Source organism: Homalodisca vitripennis, chromosome 6 (assembly GCF_021130785.1).
Source record: "Homalodisca vitripennis isolate AUS2020 chromosome 6, UT_GWSS_2.1, whole genome shotgun sequence".
NCBI classification, from domain to species: domain Eukaryota; kingdom Metazoa; phylum Arthropoda; class Insecta; order Hemiptera; family Cicadellidae; genus Homalodisca; species Homalodisca vitripennis.
Window position 1 is genome coordinate 25,282,360 of NC_060212.1, and position 20,764 is coordinate 25,303,123.

The following is a 20,764-nucleotide window of genomic DNA, read 5'->3' on the forward strand; positions in this document are numbered from 1 at the left end:
CACAACGATGTTGTAAAAACAGATGAAATGAAAAATAGAAAGCTTTAACGACAACAAAAATATAAAATTTAAAAAAACTGAGTCAACTGTGATATTTGATTCATTAAAAATCAAGGGGATCGGAATACAATATTCACAAACTGCCGAAACCTATTAATTAACGTACGTTTTTTCTGTTCATAAACACCACAGGACAAGTGAAGTGAAGCTGATCTTTTCAGAGAAAGAACGTTTCTTTAAAACTGATGGCAGTATTTTCGTAAACACAAAAGATTTGTTAAAAATTACTGTTAGCGGCATACCTTTTTACAAATATCATACTTGTAATTCTGATAATGCAATACAGATTAACAGGTAAACCTATCCATAATACTTTACTCGGTGCGTTTGAATAGGTGTCATTAACAATAATCTGGTATCCACTGGCATATACTGAAACTAATTTAACTCGCTCTAGTACACCAAATAGATCATGTGGGCAATACAGAGACGCCTTTTAATGTTACCAAATCAATTCGTAAGCTGCGCTTTATCCGAATGTTCATATTGAAATCGTTTAGTGCAACACTGACACGGAATTTGATCTATTTCAATTAACGAGCTTCTTTGTAGTAAAGTGAATACGTAATTTCCGTTTAAAATTGAATAAGTGCTTTTATCGTGTAGAATTCTCTTAGGGGAGACTTTAATATCGTATATTAAAACTCCATACTGTGAATTGTCCCTCGAGTGAAATCATTCTTATACACACTATTCTTAATTACACTATACAGTATAATTTAATGTAAAAAACAAATTCAATGTGCTTAGAGTTTTCACTTCTTTATTGATGATAGCTAAAATGTCGTGGAAACAAGTTAAGTCCAACATTATGAACATAAGATATTAATTTATCATTATAAAGTTCATACGAAAAATTCTCAAATTAATCTATGTGGTTGTTATTACTTTGCCCTGGAATTACACAATTTATAAATAGTTCTTTGTTTGAAGGTTATTTTTGACGATGGAAGGATTGTGAAAAACAAATAGTGATATTTTTTAATCGAACCTCAATCCAAAGTCCTATTTAGTTTATTCAAGTGTTCCTTGGGTTATTAGTAATATTGTATTATGTTTCTGTACAGTACGATATACTCAAATAGGTTTTCATACTTGACGAAGATGAATAGCACCTAGAATCCAATCATAAAACACCCAATCTCATGCCAGAGGAGAGTAAAGTGATATGCACGACTGTACAGTTGGATCTAAAATCTGGAAACTGAATTTATTACCTGATAGCACACGGAGTTACCCAAGGCTTTGTACAACGCTCCGATATTAACACGATTTTGGTAAAAGGTTTGTAATCCTGTTTTCAATGCAGCTTAAAGCGCGAACCTTTTAGCTTTGTATCGTCATTTAGTGCTGAGATTTTACGTTACACTATGATTAAATATAATGATGTGTCATTTAGTGTAACCGGCACCAGAGTCACGTGACCGCGTGTGATATTGTGCTTGGGAACGACACTGACGATAGTAAAAACATTACTGTTATAATGATCGCTGACAGATATACTGTTACTCAGAATAAATTAAATATGGAGAAGCAGGTACCTACGTAACGAAAACTTTTCGTTACACAGCATTTAATTTACATGCTTTCTGTGAAGTGATGCTCTGTAATAAAATGCTTGAATTTAGAGTGGCTATTGTTTTAACTTCCCATTAAAATGCCTTGATGTCAAGGGTTTAACGTTATTATTTTCTGTGACTTTAATATTAAGATGGTCAACCGTACTAGATCAATTTTATTAATTTTGTTCTTTTAAATTTACTTATAACACTAAACTTAGCCTGCACCATTCAATATTCAACTAAAAATAAACTATGAATTGATAACATAAAATTTACTTCCTACTAATTCGTTGGATGATTGAAAAACAAATAAATACATATTTAGAACTCTTGGAAAAAGATCTATAAATTTATATTAGTTATCAACTACACTTCGATTTATCTTAATTTTAAGATATTCTAAACAAACAATCTTTTTTGTGATACAAAAATACATTAAGCCTTTGAATGAATGGTTAATTTTTCATATAATACTTTTTAATTTAACTTAAATAATTTTAATAACAATAAAATAATGACTAATCATAGAGAACACTTTTTTCAAAAAGATATTTAGAAACTGTGAAAACCTTATTGTTATATTATGCAAGCGAAAAATTACATTTCTTGTTGAAACATTTTAAGGATCGTTTATAGTTTTTTATTGTTAGTGAGTTGTATTTAGTAAAGTAATGCTGTTATTAAGAAAATCCTTCGAATCTCAAATAAAGAGTCCAAGAGAATAAGAAGCTATACGGGGAAAGATCGCCGAACTCTATGTCGTTGTCAGTCATTGACGGTAACTTTCCGGCGAACATTAGAGCTCAGTTCAGAGCGCACGAAACTAATGGAGCGTGTCTATCAATGCGAACTTGTGTGATTGCTCTGACTGTTGTTTTAAGTTCTTATTGAATTACTCGTTTCTTATTTCATTGAAACATGCTCACGCTGTTATCGTAAGTTGTTTGCTACGTTGGTTATTTTTTCCTGTATACTGACATGATTCATTTACTTCCAGGGATATTTCAGATTTTCATAATCTTTGGAATGCAGGGTCAGGATGTCATCTTCTTTTGCAACAAAGCGTTGGTTATATGCCACTTTTCTGGTTGACAAACAAATTCAGAAGTAACTTTAACGTTATCCTCTGCACAAGTCAATGTATTTTTAGTATGCATTTTAACCCAGTCATCCAATGATTCCAGAGGGAAAGTAACAAAAGCAGAAAAGAACAACTGTGGAACATTTTTCTGGTTACAATATACAAAATGTCTTAACCCTAGTGGTGGTGGAAGACGAGGAGGGGGGTGTTCAATGCTCCTTTTTTGGGGTTTCACCTATAACTACGGACCATTTATAAGTATACAAACTTAAAGCTGATATAATTTGTTACATCTTTTGATCTTTTATTTTTTCTACCTATTACTTTTTACGAGGAAGGAATAATAACAGTAACAAAAATAAAACTTTAAACGCACATCATTGTGGACAAACTAACTCAGAGTATACATGTAAGGCCTTTCATTATTTCTCTATGATTCACTATAGTTGACGTTAAATAAATTAAGAATTTTAAATATTTTAAGATATATAAGGTAGGTTAATCCCCTCATGATTTCTGTTACACATTTGAGGAAACCATCTAGAATACTTTTAGCTTATAATTATTATAAACTTATGGAAAGAATGCAGTTCATTTAATACTTACGCTTTCAATATCCAAAAACTCGCCAGTAACCAATGACGTAATAAATGATGACGTCACGGTAGAGCCAAGATGGTGGTAAACCAGGGAATAGGGGTGGCCGCTATTAGTTTATTAGCTCTATGACCTATTGGGTGATTGGTTAATATGAACAGCCGTATTTTAAACTCTAATCTTTACTTCAGTTTATAATAATTGGTACTATTAATATACAGTGCAAGTTTCAGGGATAGTTTGATTGAAGTTATCACACACCATATTTATTTTAATTGTTAAAATACGCACGCGTGTCACAACATTTTGGCTTGATTCAACTTAGATTGCTGTTATAGGTTAGTTATTCACGTGCTATCAGTTATTAGATTTTGAAAATGTTAAATTTAGAGAGCTGCTTGAACACTTAATTGTTCATGAAAACATTGTATATACTAAAAACCAGAAATTGGCTCTGTACTTTCACAAAATTGATGAAACTACTCAGTTGCAATTGTAACGTTATTTAGTTTTACCTCATATAGTACGTATTTTCTCAACCCAGTTATTTGTTACTGGTTAGTAAAAGTTACATCCGATGTTCTTGGAACTAAATTCTTGGCGGATTGATAACCTAATTGACACGTGAATTAATTTTTCTATCGGGAACCTTGTAGCTGCCAAACCTCGCTACTGAAGGAAGACCTCGCTCGCCTTGTCCGTAAGTAAAAAATTTATATTTTCGTATCATAAGTTAGCCCTTTCATGCGAGACATCTAATTTGAATGTAATTTAAAGTAAAAATTATAACTTGTAAAGTAACTTACCTTGAATTTGTTTTATTTGCCAGATCAACTTCGATAATATTTGTGGCGGTGTCCTTCTGACGAGGCCACGTTGTCGTGATTATAAGTTGTCTCGATAAATGGCTAATACCGTCGCGATTTTGTTTTAGGCGAGTTGCAGTTCACTCTTCGAGCTCACTTCTTGTGTTCAAGCCCAATTACTTCATGTTTTAGACTTCCAGTATACTAATATTCCCCTTTTCCGACTACAGCTGCATTGTCGAGCCAAGAATGCTGATGCCCGGGTTTTTGAGACAAGTTCATCGTAAAGGAAAGTTATTTTTAAAGTTTTCATAATTATTAATTTCTTAGCAATCCACAGAACATTGGAATGTTTAGGCCCATCCCATGGTATCATACTCCCTTATTCATACTCTACTCGTATTTGGCAGCAACGTGGCAATACTTTATTTTATTTTACCAACTAACTAGAAGTGGTGCTATGACCTCAGCCGTATCCAACCCCATGTGTATTGTCCGTTCGGCACACTATCATGGATACCCATAAATCAAATGTCAAAATATTCACTAACCCTAAGCCAAACCCATAGAGTGACATACAGTGATTCTTATATTAAAAAGAAATTCACTCAATTTCAAGTCTTTATATCAGTTCATTTTTGTGATAACGTTGAGGCGTTCGACAGAAATGAACATTTTTTAGCCCCTCAGGACATACGCTTCCCTAACGCTCAGCTAAAACATTAAATCTTTCAATAAATAAATAACATGTCCAGTTCAGACTACTGTATATATGCACTGTAAATTCTAAAGTTGAGTCACATTACTTTAGCTCTAAAGCTCTCCAGAGAACAACAATTTGCTCTCCCGGCAAGTTTCACTCCAGAGCGGTAAACTATGTTCCTTGTAGTGTGGAAGTTCGTGCTTGGAACATTCAACAGGTTAGCCTCAGTGTTGAAGGTATTGGTAAAATGGTAAATTATTGCTCTTCGGAGTTGGAACTATTTCATTCCTGCCTGTATTTTATCTGTCTATCTGGTACACACGATATCTCGAATATGAACTAACCTATAGTCTTTAAATGTTTTCTTAAACTCTATTTCTTTATAAACGGTATCAAGTTTGATGATGGTGAATATCCCCTTGGCTTAGACTGAACGTCAACTATATTATACAATAAGTTTAAATTGCTCCCATTAGTAACCAACGAGAAGATTGAAGGATGAATAAATGTATAAGCAAACTGGGTACAATTGAGATATTGTGCAGAGAGACATACGGGAATAAATTAAATACACCAAACGCTAACGCTCAGCCAATAAGAATATTCAAAGGGAAGTTCATTACTTGAAAGTCCTCGTGCAGTATTATCTGCAGAGTTTGTAAAGTGCGCTGGGATTATCACGATTTGGGTAAAATGGTTTTAATCCTTTTATACTCTCACTTTAAGCTCAAAATACTTTATCTCTGTATCATTACCAAGAGTGTAGTGGAGGTAAATTGCATTTCTCTTCTTTGAAACGATGCGAAAATAAGCAAAAGTTGGAACGAGATGGAGTTATGAGATAATTCTTAAACATTTAGTTGCGGTTCAAATGTTCTAAAAAATGACAAGGAATGTCTTTGACCCTAATTTATTGCGCTGAACAGCGATACGTAGTTCCTTTAGTTTTCTTTTTTATATCACACAGCTCAAGAACTGATAATCATGGATCGTAATACTTTTGCTATTCCGTATATGTGTTAATATGTAAAACGCATTACAACGATTGGAGTAATTTATAATATAGAACGCTTCCTATATTATACTTAATAGAGTTAGGCACTTACTTCCGGAATAATTATGGTGATTTCGTTAAATAAATTAACCTGTCTTAGCCACGAAGTTAAAAGCAGTGAGTTCTGACCGCAAGGATTTATTTTTGCTTATAATATTAATTACATATTATCAATATTTTTTTAAATATTTACATAGCCTCAATAAGTTTTTTATGTAAGTAACTTAATAATTCAGTTGATAGTTCGTATTTCTTAAGTCAGATAGGTTTGCATGTACCACATCATACAGTATATTTAGAGAATTTAATTTATTTGCTTTACCTAGATGTAGAACAGTTTCTCATTATAATTTTCCTTTGTACAAGACTCTACGGTTTCTTAATTTAAACCAATTAAACTTAGATATTTTTAATGATAATTTGGAAAATATTTTAAAGATATGCAGCAACCTTTTATTTTGATGTAATTTATTGTTCATTGTAGAAGTGTATGTGTACAATATAGCAATTTTTTATTTTTATTTACATTGTATAGAGTTCATTTATTTATGTTGTGTAAAGAAATGTAAATATTAATTTGTGTAACTGCCAGCAGTTTAGTTTAGTTTAGTTTGTTATGTAAAGTTCATATTAAGAGTACATTAATTTTAGTTAGGATGGCTGTTTTGGGAATAATTGAAGGTTTTGTACTTTGTTTGTGCTATATCATGTCCTGTAAAGTTGAAAAATAAATAAATAAATATGTAACACCATCAACATAGTGTAAAAATAGCGATAAAGCAATCCAGCTCTTATTTTTTATTGTCAATAAATGAATCTGTTAGTGGCATTTCCACGTTCTCAGCCCTTCTGTTTTTTGCAGTTGTTCTTTAATTATTATAGCAATCCAATATAATTTAGCTTGTTTTAGGCAGTTTCATGTTTAAAATCATTCTTGTACGTAACATTTCAAATCCTCACCTCAAACTCATTTTACTGGAAGGCGAGCTACACCATTGGATATCCAGTATTCCAGGGGAAAGAAATTATCGAAATAAAGGGCAGAGTTTTTATTTAGAAACTATTGCAGAACGTTACAACCTAAAAGAAGAAGTATTCATGGTTAAGAATTAGATTAGGGCTAGAACTATGTTTTAAGAAACAAATGATAAATTTTAATCAGATCACAAAGGCAATCTGCAACTCGTATATTTCTGCTTTATACTCACTATGGTATAATTTCTACTTATTATAAGCCCTGATAGGATAAAATTCGGTTTCTTTTATTATATTGCACCCCTCATTTTAGATTTACAATTTCTGTCTAGCTGTCCTCATAATACGTTAAGAACGAGCTGTCCTTATCCTTGTGAAATCTCATTACCGTATAAGCAACATTAAATTGCGATTACGGTGCATGAATCCATTGCATTTGGCAGAGCGTTAGCGAACATTTTTAAATCTGTCTCATGACTAAACATAAATGTAATGAGAAAATTGTAGTAGGCCTATGCATAATTTTATAAGCAAACTGAGCACATCTTATGGAATTTTCTCATGCAGCATAGTAGCTGAAATATTATATATGCCACCTTAGCGAGGTCAGTTACAGTTAACTAGATTAGATTTGTTAGAAGCAAAGATGATTGGGTTCGAGTTTATGTTTAATACAGTAGTAATGTTTTTATTACATGAGATCCATCCGCCTAGTAATCTAGTTTCTGTAATCCTGGAGTGTAAGCTCATGTTTCCGCAGAGGTAAGCCGCTTACTCAGTCTCACGCGAAGATGAGATGTAAGTGTGAAGTTATATCAACACATTAATCCTCTCATGTGGCAGTGTGGTACCTGTTTGTTGTTAAAAGTGGAATTTGTACGCTGCTTCAAGTAGTTCCTTGAATTGAAAAATATTGTGAGCTACTTGGGGGATAGATTTCAAGGATGAATCGAGGAGAAGTTTCTTTGGAGCCGGGTTTTCTGTCTGAAATCCGCAAAAGGAAAGCATCTCATCCCTTGTAGATGAAAGGTCCAGTGAGACCCCTTGTTATGATTAGGGACTAAATAAACAGATTATTTATGATACACTTGTATTGAGAGGATTAAAAAATCCAAATATCGAAACTTGGTAGAAATTTGGAATAATGAGTTCAATAAGAAAAGGAATATATATTTTGAATCTAGAAATGATAACAGGATTTCGGACATTTGCCATCGATATAGGATATAAAAGGTACACAACGTTGCGAGGATGGAATCTATCCTCTTAGTCAGGTAGGTGAGGTATTAATGCATACAAGAATAACGAAAAGAAATTAGTAAAGAAGGGAAAGAAAAGGGTTCAAAACTTGGGGTAAGCTGCTTGGAGTTCCAATTTTCAGGCTTAATCAAAAAGTAATAAATTGTAGTGCGGAATACGTTGAAACAACCCTAATACGTCACTCGCTGTTGGTCAAATGTTAGATGAATGAAGTGAGCAAAATCCACGGGAATAAAAGAATTTATAGATTAAAAATTACAAATATGAATTAACCTAGACGGTTGTTGTTTATAAGAAGGTAAGAATGATGTGATCTACTATTTGATTAGATTCAACCCTTTTGATATCCTCTAAATTTTGTTTCATACAAAATTAGGCTATATGTGTTGACGATTGATTTCTTTTTAGGCCAACCTCCATCGATTTGAGGAAAAAGTAGGATTTTCATTTATATCCATTTAAATAGTTTATCGGCTGCTAGTCTAAAAAGAAATTATTTTTCAATAAGACAATTACGTTTCTTTAATAATTATTAATCCTCCCAAAGCTAATCTAATAAGATTCCAAGACTCGAGTCTGTGACATCGTCAGATTCCAGACACTGCATTAAGGGGAGGGTGGACTTAAACTAAATTCCACATTCACATGAATAAACCCTTCCCACCATAGCTTCTTTATGTGCAAATATAATTACTTTTAAGTAATGTACGTCACATGGTGAAACATAAATGTTGGATATAAATAAACTAGTATATAAAATACATTCTTTGCTTCATGATAAGATAACCAATAATCAAACCTGGTGTCATACCTGGGGAGTTTCCGATATGTACGTACTCTTACTATGACCATAGGATGAATCAATAGTCAGTCAATAGCCGATTACTACTGTCTAGGTTCAGCGAAATCTAAAAATATTTTTGAAAAAAGGTGTAAGGGATTAGGGTAACAAAATGATAGTATTATTGTTGAAGAGAAAAATGCTGTAAGTCCTGTCACTCAAGCAGAGATAATACCTTTGATTGTATCAGTCAACAGGTAATATATCATCATACGGACGTTGTGTCCTGAGGACTAATCAGTTAGTTCCGAGGTCTGGCGCCAGGGCTGCGCCACTTAACTTTGATTGTTACCGTTCAAATATTTGCTTCCTGACTCCACAGATAGCAGTCCAAGCGCTCAATTTTGTCGTGCCTCAATTTATACCATTGGATGAGTCATCTCTTGTGTAACTAATACAAAACAAGCTAATACTGAAATACTAGCGGCAATGAGATTCATCGAACAGTCGGTTAAATGTCCGGATGACATCCAACAATAGGATTTCAGCGACCGCAGGTTAAAACTCTAATTTAAATATATGGAAATACATATTCTACGTGATTCTTACACTGACCATGACCCATTGATTTTCTATCTGTATTTTTCACAAACTAAGAATGAATTTAAAATATATCTAAGGAGACATCTACTCTAATTCGTCAGATTCTCCAAAACCACATTAAGAGAAGGATGTATTGGAATTTACAACTCAACATTCTCATTGAATAAACCCCTCCCACAAAAGCTACGTTATGTGCAAATCTAATTAAATATATAAAATAAATAATCAGTTTAAACAGTATATGAAAAAGCTTTTACCGTGGATCAATTTATGTCATTGGATAAACCATCTCTATTGTAACTATAAAAACAAGCTAATACTAACATACTATAGGCAATGGAATTCATGTACAGTTGGTTAATGTCTCAGCTGACATCCGGTAGTAGAATTTCGGCGAGCGTAGGTAAATACTCTAATTGACTACATCACTAAAACTGATGTGATATCAGCGCAACAATTATCAGAAAGCTTTGTAGTGACGTCATCGTTGTCCCGACCTGTCGATTGCAGCGGGAACACGCTATCAGTAGCATTGTTTGTATCTCTAACGTGCATTGTCGTTCCGATACGTATAGGCCTTATAGTAAAATCTTCATTTTTTAATCCGCCGATATATTACAAAATCAAAACTCATAAGCTCATCCCTTTACTGTATCCAGATCAATACCTTATTGTTCATAAATATATTTAAAATTAATTTAAGAATCTATTAATCTATATATTGTTATTGGTAAAAGTTACCAGCGTGTTACTCTACGTATCGATAGTAACATTGAAAAATACTTTTGAAATTTGTATCAGTGAGATACCAACTGTAGGATTTTTTATAGTATGGTCTGATAAAATAATTATACCGAACGCTTCTTAGTTTTTTACGGGGTTTGGCTGTCACTTCTGGTATAAGAGTGGAGAATTCCGTAGGACAAATGTAGCCTGTTTGCTACGAAGTTAAATCCCCTAAGCTATATCCATACGTATTTAATTTTACGTAATTGAAAATTTAATAAGCTTGGAACTTATTTCGGAGCGGTAGCAAATCAATCACTCGAGTGGATTAAAATTCTTTTTTTTGTCTATCTGTCTGTGTGTCCGTACGGATATCTAGAGGGCAAACTGACACATAGATGACAATGTTGTATGGACCTTAATTTCTATGTAGGCAACATCGAGTTCGATGATGGTGGATGTTACTACTCATAACACATACTGTGAGTGCACCTAATTCAGACAATGGGAACTCCTCTTCACATAGGTTACACCAGATGGCTGCTGGGTAACCAAGGTGGAACTGTTTTGTAGTCTAGATGTCCATAACTTCGAAATGCTGCACCACGAAAACACTAAGAACAGATCGTGTTGCCGAGATTAAGTTTTGAATACTGAAGTGATGGCAAGTACTAAGTATCATTGCTAAGGTACTCTACTGTTTCGGTCTGGTTGGATCCCTTTCGTCAGACGTAAGCTCCAGATTCCATGAGTCAAGTCTTATACAGTGTCAAATCCCATACGTTGCATTAATCGGGAAGAGAAATGGAGCTAAACTCAACATCCACTATGTAATCTAGTTTTTACATTTTATACTCAATAATTAGAGCCGGTAGTAGAGTAGTATCCTTGTACCGAGGATTCATGGAGCCAACATTTCAGTCTAGTGATCTAGGGGTAGAATTATCCAGATTGTTATTTTGATTGTTTATTTTTAAATATTGTTATTTTAAAATTATTGTGACTGAAGAGAAAAAGTGATAATAGTTAGGATAATACAAGGGTTAGGAAAATATTGAAATAGTGAAGTCTGAACGTTTATGTAAATAAATAAGTCATCAGTAACTCGTATAAAGCAAAAGTGTCTGCTTTACATTCATCGTGTTATAATAAGTTATTTTATAAGCTCTGGAAGGCTATTACTTTCTTTTGTTAGTGGGCAACCCTTCTGTACTTTAGTACCATCAATTATCATCATTTTATTCTTTCTTGACGTTTTAGAACAGTTTGATTAAATGTAATTGTAATAAAACTGTACTATTGGGATTCTCATTGAATTCTAGGTGTTCTTAAAATCAATAAAATTTTTAGAAACGATAGAAAGTAGAAATAATTTGTTTGTAATTCTAGACGGTGAGGAATGACGGATGAGCGAGTTTATCAGAAAGGTTTACGGGCAGTGTTGCCACCGTGCAGAAACAATATAACCCTCTCTAGTTCCGGCTAACAGCAGGAGTTATGGTCAATGGAAAGCTTCCGCTTCGTTCTTTTCCTTCTTTCTGCATTTTTTAAAAACAAGCTAAAACGATTCCGTAAGGTTTATTCAGCTCACATTGCACATTATAAACCATATTTCCAGTTTTACTAACTTGGATATTTATAAATTTAATAGTACATTTATGACCAGAATTTTTACTGCCATTATGTATTTAATGATAATTCATCTTAATACCCAATATTCTCACCAAAAAAGAATTCTAAATGCCACATGGAAGGTTTAATTTACAATACAATAATATACAGTAAACGGCTTCTAAAGCCTTTCTAATTTTTGAAATATTTCTCTTTTAGGCATTATGCTAAACATAACTTTGAGTTGTAAAGATTCTCTACGCAACATGAGAGACGTTTCAACCACAATGAACTTGTGAAGGTAACTGTTTGTTTCAGAAATTTTCCCTCGTTCCATGTTTTTTAATTGTAAGGGTTTTGAAAATTTTGAACTACCTTTTTTATCGTCTTTGACATATGAGCTCTTATATCTTCACAAAATGTATTAAACCTCGATTGTGCAATGATTTTAATTAAATCTTTAATTGTATAGCATAAATTATACCCTTTGCTTTATAAACTTGTATAACAAATATTTAACTCTCATTCTCCATTAATTAAAATTGCTGCTCAACGAAAACAATGATACTATCTTCCATTAGTTAAATATTTTTGAAATCGCTCCAAAAACGAGCCAAAATATTTCTGTTTTGACGTTTTAGTTTGGCGTTTACAGGAATGAAAGGGATCATCTTTCTTACGTATCTTCTTATAAATAAAAATGAATGGCGAAATGTGTTGGTAACGGCTGGACCAATTCGGTTAATTCTTTTTGTAAAATGTTCATTGAAATCCGAGGAAGGTTTTTATGTAGCAAAATATAAGAAAAGTTACCAGGAATATTTTGAAATTCAGAAAAAATTTGGTTTTTACATTTCATAATCCAAATTAAACGGCACTAAACAGATGTTCACACCTTCAGTTTTATGTCGACAAATTGGCTGAAACATCTGTTTAAATTTAAATTTGAGCAAATATTAAGTACAGTAAACAGTGCTTGATCAGTAGTGTAATGAAGATAGTAAATAAAAGGTGAATATCAAAATTTTACTCCAGATCGCGCCAGTGGTGAATTTAAATCATCCAATGCATTATACATATTAGTAAAACAGTGTTAAAAAAACCAACATTAAAGGAAAAAGTCATAAATTTTTTTGACGATTAAAACTGCATAATCGAAATATATAGTATTTTTATCGAGGCAATATGGTAAGCTGAATTGTGACATAGTAAGTGAATTTAAACGGTCTGCAGTAGGTACTTTTTAATCAAATTAGGGTTCTTGGCCCTATACGTAAGTATACTTTTTTATTCGACAGGACAAGGCAAACTCTAATGTGGTACTGGAAATATCTTAGGCCTGAAATATGTGATAAAGGCTAGAAATAGACTCTTTTTGACCGAAGTAAGATTTCGAGGCCTGTGCAGTGTATTTTCTTGATCGGGGTAACAATGCAGGCTCAGCTGTGACTTTGGAAATATAATTACTGTGAACCAGAAATGCTCTTTCACGTGCAAAACATGATATATTAATTAAATTAATCTCTGATATTATTTACTATGAACTTAAATAATATCTACTTGATGTATGCCTACTTACGTTTTAAAATTTTCATAGAAATCCATCGTATTACATCATAAGTGCTTTTACTAAGTAATACGAGTATAAGGACTTCGGTTCTAAAGATTGCATGCGAAGCTGCGGGTAACAGCTAGTTATTTATAAAATTGGAAAGCAATACTATTTATTAGACATTATGTTACTGAATGAACCCATATAAGTCTGAAAGTGCAACAATACCTCACCTGTAAAATTGTTGTGACCACAACCAAGGATATCTAGGTAACATTTCCGTGACTTCAAAGTTCACCTCCAGGCGAACATTAATGAGCTTATTAACAATCTGTCGCGGGCATTCTCTCTTTTACGAGGCCTCTTTGACAAACATAAGGTACACTCTTTGTGGAGGAGAATTATGTGTGCAATAACAAAGGTAAAACACGTACCAGGCTTCATTGAGGAGGCATGAAAATTGTAACTCTATATCTCATTCCACTAGGCCACATGTGTTGCTGTGTCACACGTTCAAATGTTATACTCGGTTTGCTTCTAAATTTGTTTTTGTTGTTTCTAAACTCATTTCCATAATGGTTACCTATAGGACCGTAAAAGTATTCACCAATGCTCAACAAAATCCCATGAAATAACACTCTCCCTCACCAAATCGATACGTTTATGGCCATGAACCTTCATACAAAATTCTACGCCTATAAGTCAGTACGCTTTCTAGATATCTTTCGGACAGGTAGACAGAGATAACAGACAAACAGAAACAAAGATAGACATTACAATACAAATCGGTCTTTCATTCCATGTTAATGTGTTTAATACTTTTTATGAGAATTTATAAAACTCAGCTTGAAGATTTGAAAGATCGCACAAATAATAAACCAATAGCTCTAGGCCATCGAGTGATAAACTTCGATAATGTCCATTCAATAAAAAAACAACCACCACGACATGCTCCTTGGCTCTGTAGATTTCTTACTTTCTTGTCATTGAGTTATTTATTTATGACTATTTCTATTGTCAGTGTACTCTGGTTGGTAACAGCTATGTAGAGAATCTACATATTGATCCAATTTTAACCCTTCGTACGCTGGAATCGGCCTACACGGAACAATTTATCCCTTAAAAATCACATCATAAAAGTTATTAACTGTAACGGTTAATATATAGTACACCTTTAAATATTTTTTAAATGCCAATGATAGGACATTCCGTCTGGTTTTGCTAGTCCTCATCATAAACATAGAGTAAATGCCTGAATGGTAATAAAGTCAACAATTTCATGGATTTACACTAAGTAATTAAATGTTTGAATAATCAAAATAAATTCAAATTACATGTGTCTCAAACACACTGATGCGTAATAAATGAAATGGCATGCATCTCGGAAATAAGCCATTAGATGCTCTGAATTTAATAGAAGGCAAAAACTTTTTTTAGAATAATTTCCTGTAATTGCCATCTTTTACAAAGAATTCCAATAACGAAATGTGAGAATGAAACCACATAACATCGAACACATGAGTGGCATGAGGGGTTTAATTAACGATATGTCTGTCCGCTCGTTTGTTTCTGTGATCGTTCGGTACTCTTTTGTCGAAATGTTTTGAGAGCGTTGGTAACACTGACTTTCATTAGGCACGTTGAAAAATGTAATTATTTTAATGGAAAATGTGATCAAAGAATTTAATGTGATAAAACTCAATTTTAGATAATACAAAAGGGTTCAATCCTATTTATTCAATCAACTTTTTTATAAGAAGTAAATAAAATTTGTTTCGACTCAAAGAATCGTTAAAAAATATTCCGGTTTGTAAATATTACCTAAAAAAAGAAATAGAAAATCGTATTACTCAGAATTTAAGTAAATTAAAATTTTTCATTTAAACTGTATTGTAAAATAAATTTCTGTTAACTGAATAATTTAAATTCACCTTGAATTTTCAGTACTTGAATATTTGATTCAATTTTAATTTGGAATTCTGTTTAATTTTAACCAATTATTCACACAAAAAGCATCGTTACATTTTTAAAGTTATTTGAGCTTCTCGTATTTGAGCTTCAAAGTGTAAATAATCTAAAATATTCGTTTCAAATCACAAATCTGTTGTTAATTGTGATCATATAAGTATCGCGATATACGTTCACTCGAGTAACGTGTGGGAGTGAGAGAGCGAACTCTACCCTCTCTCTCACTCTCCTTCCTGTTCCCGCGATAAGAGAGGAACCCGGCTATAAAGGGTGATCACTAAATGGAGATATCCACTTTCCTGTCGCTGCTACTTTCACGTCACCAGTAAGAGACTTGCCTCCAATCAGTATGTCAGAATGTTGTAACTTAGGAAAATTATGCAATCTTTCGTCACATTCAATTAAAGCAAATATAATGTTAAATTCATCGTTTAATTTTCCCAGAAAATAGTGATAATTATATTTACACTTACTGTAGAATAATATAGACGCCTGGACCTGTAAGTGTTGTATAGACTGGGCTAGTTTCAGTACTCAATATTAAATCCCTCAGCTTCACGTGAAGATCCGTGAAAATGATATCTAAAATTTCTATAAAATATCACACACGCTGACAGTTTTATGTTCTACTAAAGGCTTAAATGTTACTAATCTTGAAGCCAGTCGTTCAAAATTATAAGCTGTCAAATGGGAATGTAGTTAACTGAAATATAAGCTGGAATTATTCTAGTGTACTGTAATGACAGTTACAAAATCTGCACTTAAATAATAATAATCTTAGTTAGAACTTTTAGAAACAGTACAGTACAGTACTTTTATCAAATAGATAAAAATACTTCATAAATCAAACATAACTAGTTTTACAATAACATTCACGTATTAAAATTGCAACCACGAGAAACATTCTAAAGGATTTTTGCAGTTGAATAAATAAATCAATCAAATAAGTAATGTCTTTATTACTGACGATTTTTAGTATATATAAAATAGTTTTTTTTTATTGTCTCAAGTCATTTATGTAAAAAAAAGTTCTATCGCAAGTAAAAAGAAACTTATTTATAGCTAATATACTACTGTACTTAACGCAATACTAACTAGTAATTAAAACATTTCTTTAATTTAATTTTTAGATTGGCATTTAGATAACATATTAACAACTGGTAGCAACCATTCACTAGATTCAACGTTTGAAACCCCCTCCTGGCTCTTTCACAACGACCTCTGGACAGTTGTAACAAGCAATCCTACAGGGCATGAAGACCTCTGATGACTGAATGCAATACTATTTGTTTGCTTTAAATATAAAGCTCATCTAGTAGCAAGTACGTTGAGCACTGTGGTAACTTTATGCTCAACAGAGAACTCTGGGTAATTATAGCAAGACATCCTGCCGTGTGCGAAGATGACCGAACGTAATACCAGCTGTTTGTTTGATTAAGAAGGTCGTTCAGTAGTAGACATTGGGAACAATACAGAATCTGCTTTATACTTAAAAAATGTTCCTTGTAATGATACCGAGTTAAATGATCGAATCCAAAATAAAGGACAAATCTTAATACACTGTTCATCTGTGGCATCCAATATGAAGAACATCCATAATGAAGAGCATCGAAGTTTTTGAGAGAGCAACTTTAAAGGCGACATATAAAATTACAAGTTATCATGTAAAATTGTGTTTACACCGTGTCGAAATATTTTTAAAACAATAAAATCCATGAAATATTTCGACCTCGGTTTGAGAGCCATAATTCAGCGGAGTTAAACAAAAATCGTTTACTGATGAAAGGCTTTGCGAAGTAACCACAAAAAAAATGAAATCATCAGTAAGTTGTTTAGGCACCAACTGATAAAATAGATTTTTTTAGTCAAAACCAATTGTATTGCTTCGTTATTAATAAGTATAACATAACGTATATTTTAAATTTTAACCTTAAAACCAAAACGGTTACTTATTATAAAAAGACTATAGCGTAAATAAATCGGCCAAACTAAAAAAAATATTATTTAAGGACATTTCATTCTAGGAACTTTTATCTATATTTTAATATATTTACCCATTTTTTCTATACATTTCACCATGCTATTTTTGAACTATTTATGTGTATTAATGTTTTTGACGATTTCTCATGTGTAAACATTTGTTTTGGAAACGAGCAAAGAATAACTGGCAGAAATATTTAATATAGACATGATAAATATGAATTTAAATGAAGGATTTAGTGACAAAACAATGATGGATTGAAATGGGTCTGTGGTCATTGTTGGACTGCTAAGCGGATACATCTACAATCCGTTCATACAGTAGTTTAGAAATGACGATGCACCAGTTGTAATATTATTGATATCACTTGACGCAGCAAATCGTGTAGTAACAAAAAAAGTTCATAGAGAAATAATAAAAGTATTGAATTTATCCGGTTTCACTGTGTAATTTCGAATTTTTTTAATATGGAGTGTTTATAGTTGTTTTTTGGGGTATTTATTCTATTCTATATGGGGTATTCTTATTTCTATATTGTAATCACCACATCCATTTCTGAATTAAAGATTCGGTTCATTACCTTAATAATGAAAAACATTTAAATCAATACTCAAGTTCATTGAAAATGGAATTACACTCAGAATTTTACTGAGCTAATTTGAATACATTCTTAAACAATATCAGTTTAATATAAAAGGGAATTCTTCTTACATTCCAAAAGACATATACCTGGCGCAATAAAACCCTAAAATAAAGAGTTTTGAGTAAATTATAAACAATAAAATTGTATATATTTTAGCTCTACAACGATACTCTAATGTATACTTGTTGATATACTTCCGTTCACAAATTAATTAAGGGGGACACATGTGACTACATCTAACTATCGACAAGTTTATTTGTGACTATATCTAAATTTGTTTAAAAACGAACATAAAATAACTTCCATATATATTTAATAGAAATATAACACGTCACATCGATTTAAATACAGGATTTAGTGCCAAACAATGCGGGATTGAAATAGGTCTGTGATTATTGTCAGACTGCTAAGCGGATATTTCCACAATCAGTTCCATACAGCAGTTTCGAAATGACAATGCATCTGTTGTAATTATTGTTACTACATGATGCAGGAAATAGTGTGATAACAAAAGAGTTCGCAGAGGAAGAACAAAGGATAATAAAATGTGTTGAATTTATCCGGACTCACAGGAAGTAATTGAATTGTTCCAGTTTTTGCAGTGGTTTCTGGTATTATGCTTATATTTACATGATAAAATATTTTCTAAATTTTAAGATTCGGCTTATACACCTTCTAAAAGAAATACATTTGCAATCAGTTACTTAGTTTTAGTAAAAATCAATTTTATAACAATCGCCGTTTTTCTAATGTTATTTGACATATTCTTCAAGGATAACAAAAAAATCATTTATAACTTCTATAAACAAAAATTATATATATTTGAAATTTTGTAGATTCGTATAGGTTTATTAAAAATTTAGGAACACCATTCTACTTTAATATTGCAAAATTACAGAAATAATTACATTGAATGGATGTCTATTCATGATTTGCCAATAGTTCTCACTATTTAAAATGTTTTGAGCTATATTAAATAGATCTTATCTGCAAGATTTGAGCTTACTTTATCGTCACTTGGAATAATAAAAATGCATCTTCCATCACTGAGCTTAATCCATCACGTTAAAACCAATGGTAAAGTTTCTGAATTACCATAATTAGTACTGTTTAAACTTCCAATCCATGCGACAAAATCACAAAGAACTCATTTAAATTTGAGTCTTTAAATAACAAAATTGTAGCGGAAACCGCGGCTCAGACTCGTAATAAATGGACAGACTGGTGGAGAACGCAACGATCACAATTTTCAGGGGCAACCGCCACCACCAACACCTTGTTAAGAAGACTATATAAAGACAAGGTCGCCACTTTAAGGGTTTGATTGTGATGTATGTATAACGATCTAGATATACAGATATGTAATAGGTTTTGAAACTAATAGAATAACTAAAACTTATGTTACCATAATTAACTTATAATCTAACTTTCACTTCTATAGTAATCTAAGTCTTTGTTGCAAACCAACATTACGCCAAATATATACATTGAAAGCTATATAGACTATAGACAGACAGATCTCAATGATGGATTGCCTCTCCAGAAACAGTGGCTAGTTACTAAGGGTACTCGCCTTGGTATTAGGGGCACTGAGTCCATAGCAAATAATTTTCAGCGGCTTCACAGTATCTTACCATCTCGCTTAAAAATCTTTTATTAATTTAACCAAAGATAATTTACATTAATATTTACATCGGGAAAGAGTACACCACATAATTAAGATTGTTATATTTTTTATAATCTACCTCCACATATTGAAATAAAGGATATAAATTGTGATCGTAACGCAAACTAAACTATAGTTTCAAGTGCTTCCAACACACATATAATTTATTACTTAGATAACAATATAATAACTGGTAAAGTATATAGATGTGTGATAAATATTAAGTTTAAATACATTTAATCTAAAAAAGTTTAGATTAAATACATATATATTTGTTAATATATATAATGAATTGGCAGAAAGAATTTGCTAGGTTCAATAGGGTATACAAAGTAACTAACATAACATATAATAAAAATCTAGATCAAAATACACAAATAATAACAGAAGTCATAATAGTCTGCAATACTAATGCATACTAAGGTATTCTGCAGCTCAGTTTTAATAATTAGTGTTGTGTTTAGCTCATTTAAATATGTGACGACCTCAGCATATAGTTCTAAGACCAGACCGGTAACATCGTATGCGGTCTTAATCAGCCAATTCAAAGTGTTAAATTATCAGTAATATATTTTATTTTTATTCAGCATAACATCTAATTGTAGTAACGAGTAATGAATATATGCAGTCAGACTTGTTAGGTTAAGCAGTGCAGGTGGAGAAGATATATAGTTTAATTCAGCACATGAATTGTAAGTCCAAGTCTGTCAGCAGTAAGCCTGGTAACTTTCCATACCCAGAGCAGCTGCGCAGTTACTGGGTGGTAAACAGGCAGGAATTTGCTGAGGTAGCGTCTGGAACAAACGCTGCTCCCTGGAGTTCGTTGTTCTGAGTCGCAGTCGTGCCGGTGTTTTGAACGCGTCAAGCTCGCGTAAAATCGCTCTCTCGCTCTCTCTCCCGTTCTAAATTTGTAATTGTTCAAACTGATTCTAAATTATGCAATAACATTCAAATTGTTTTCGCAATAAACTAAATTGTTTTTATTTGGCCAACCGAAGGAGAGAATTTTTATTACAGCAACCTGGGGTAGTTTTCCATCACCGTGTCCGAATTAGAACCCGAGAACTATTTAAAATTAAATTTCGTGTGGTCGTCACGCCACAAATACACTTTTTACAGTTAGTGTAGTAGAAAC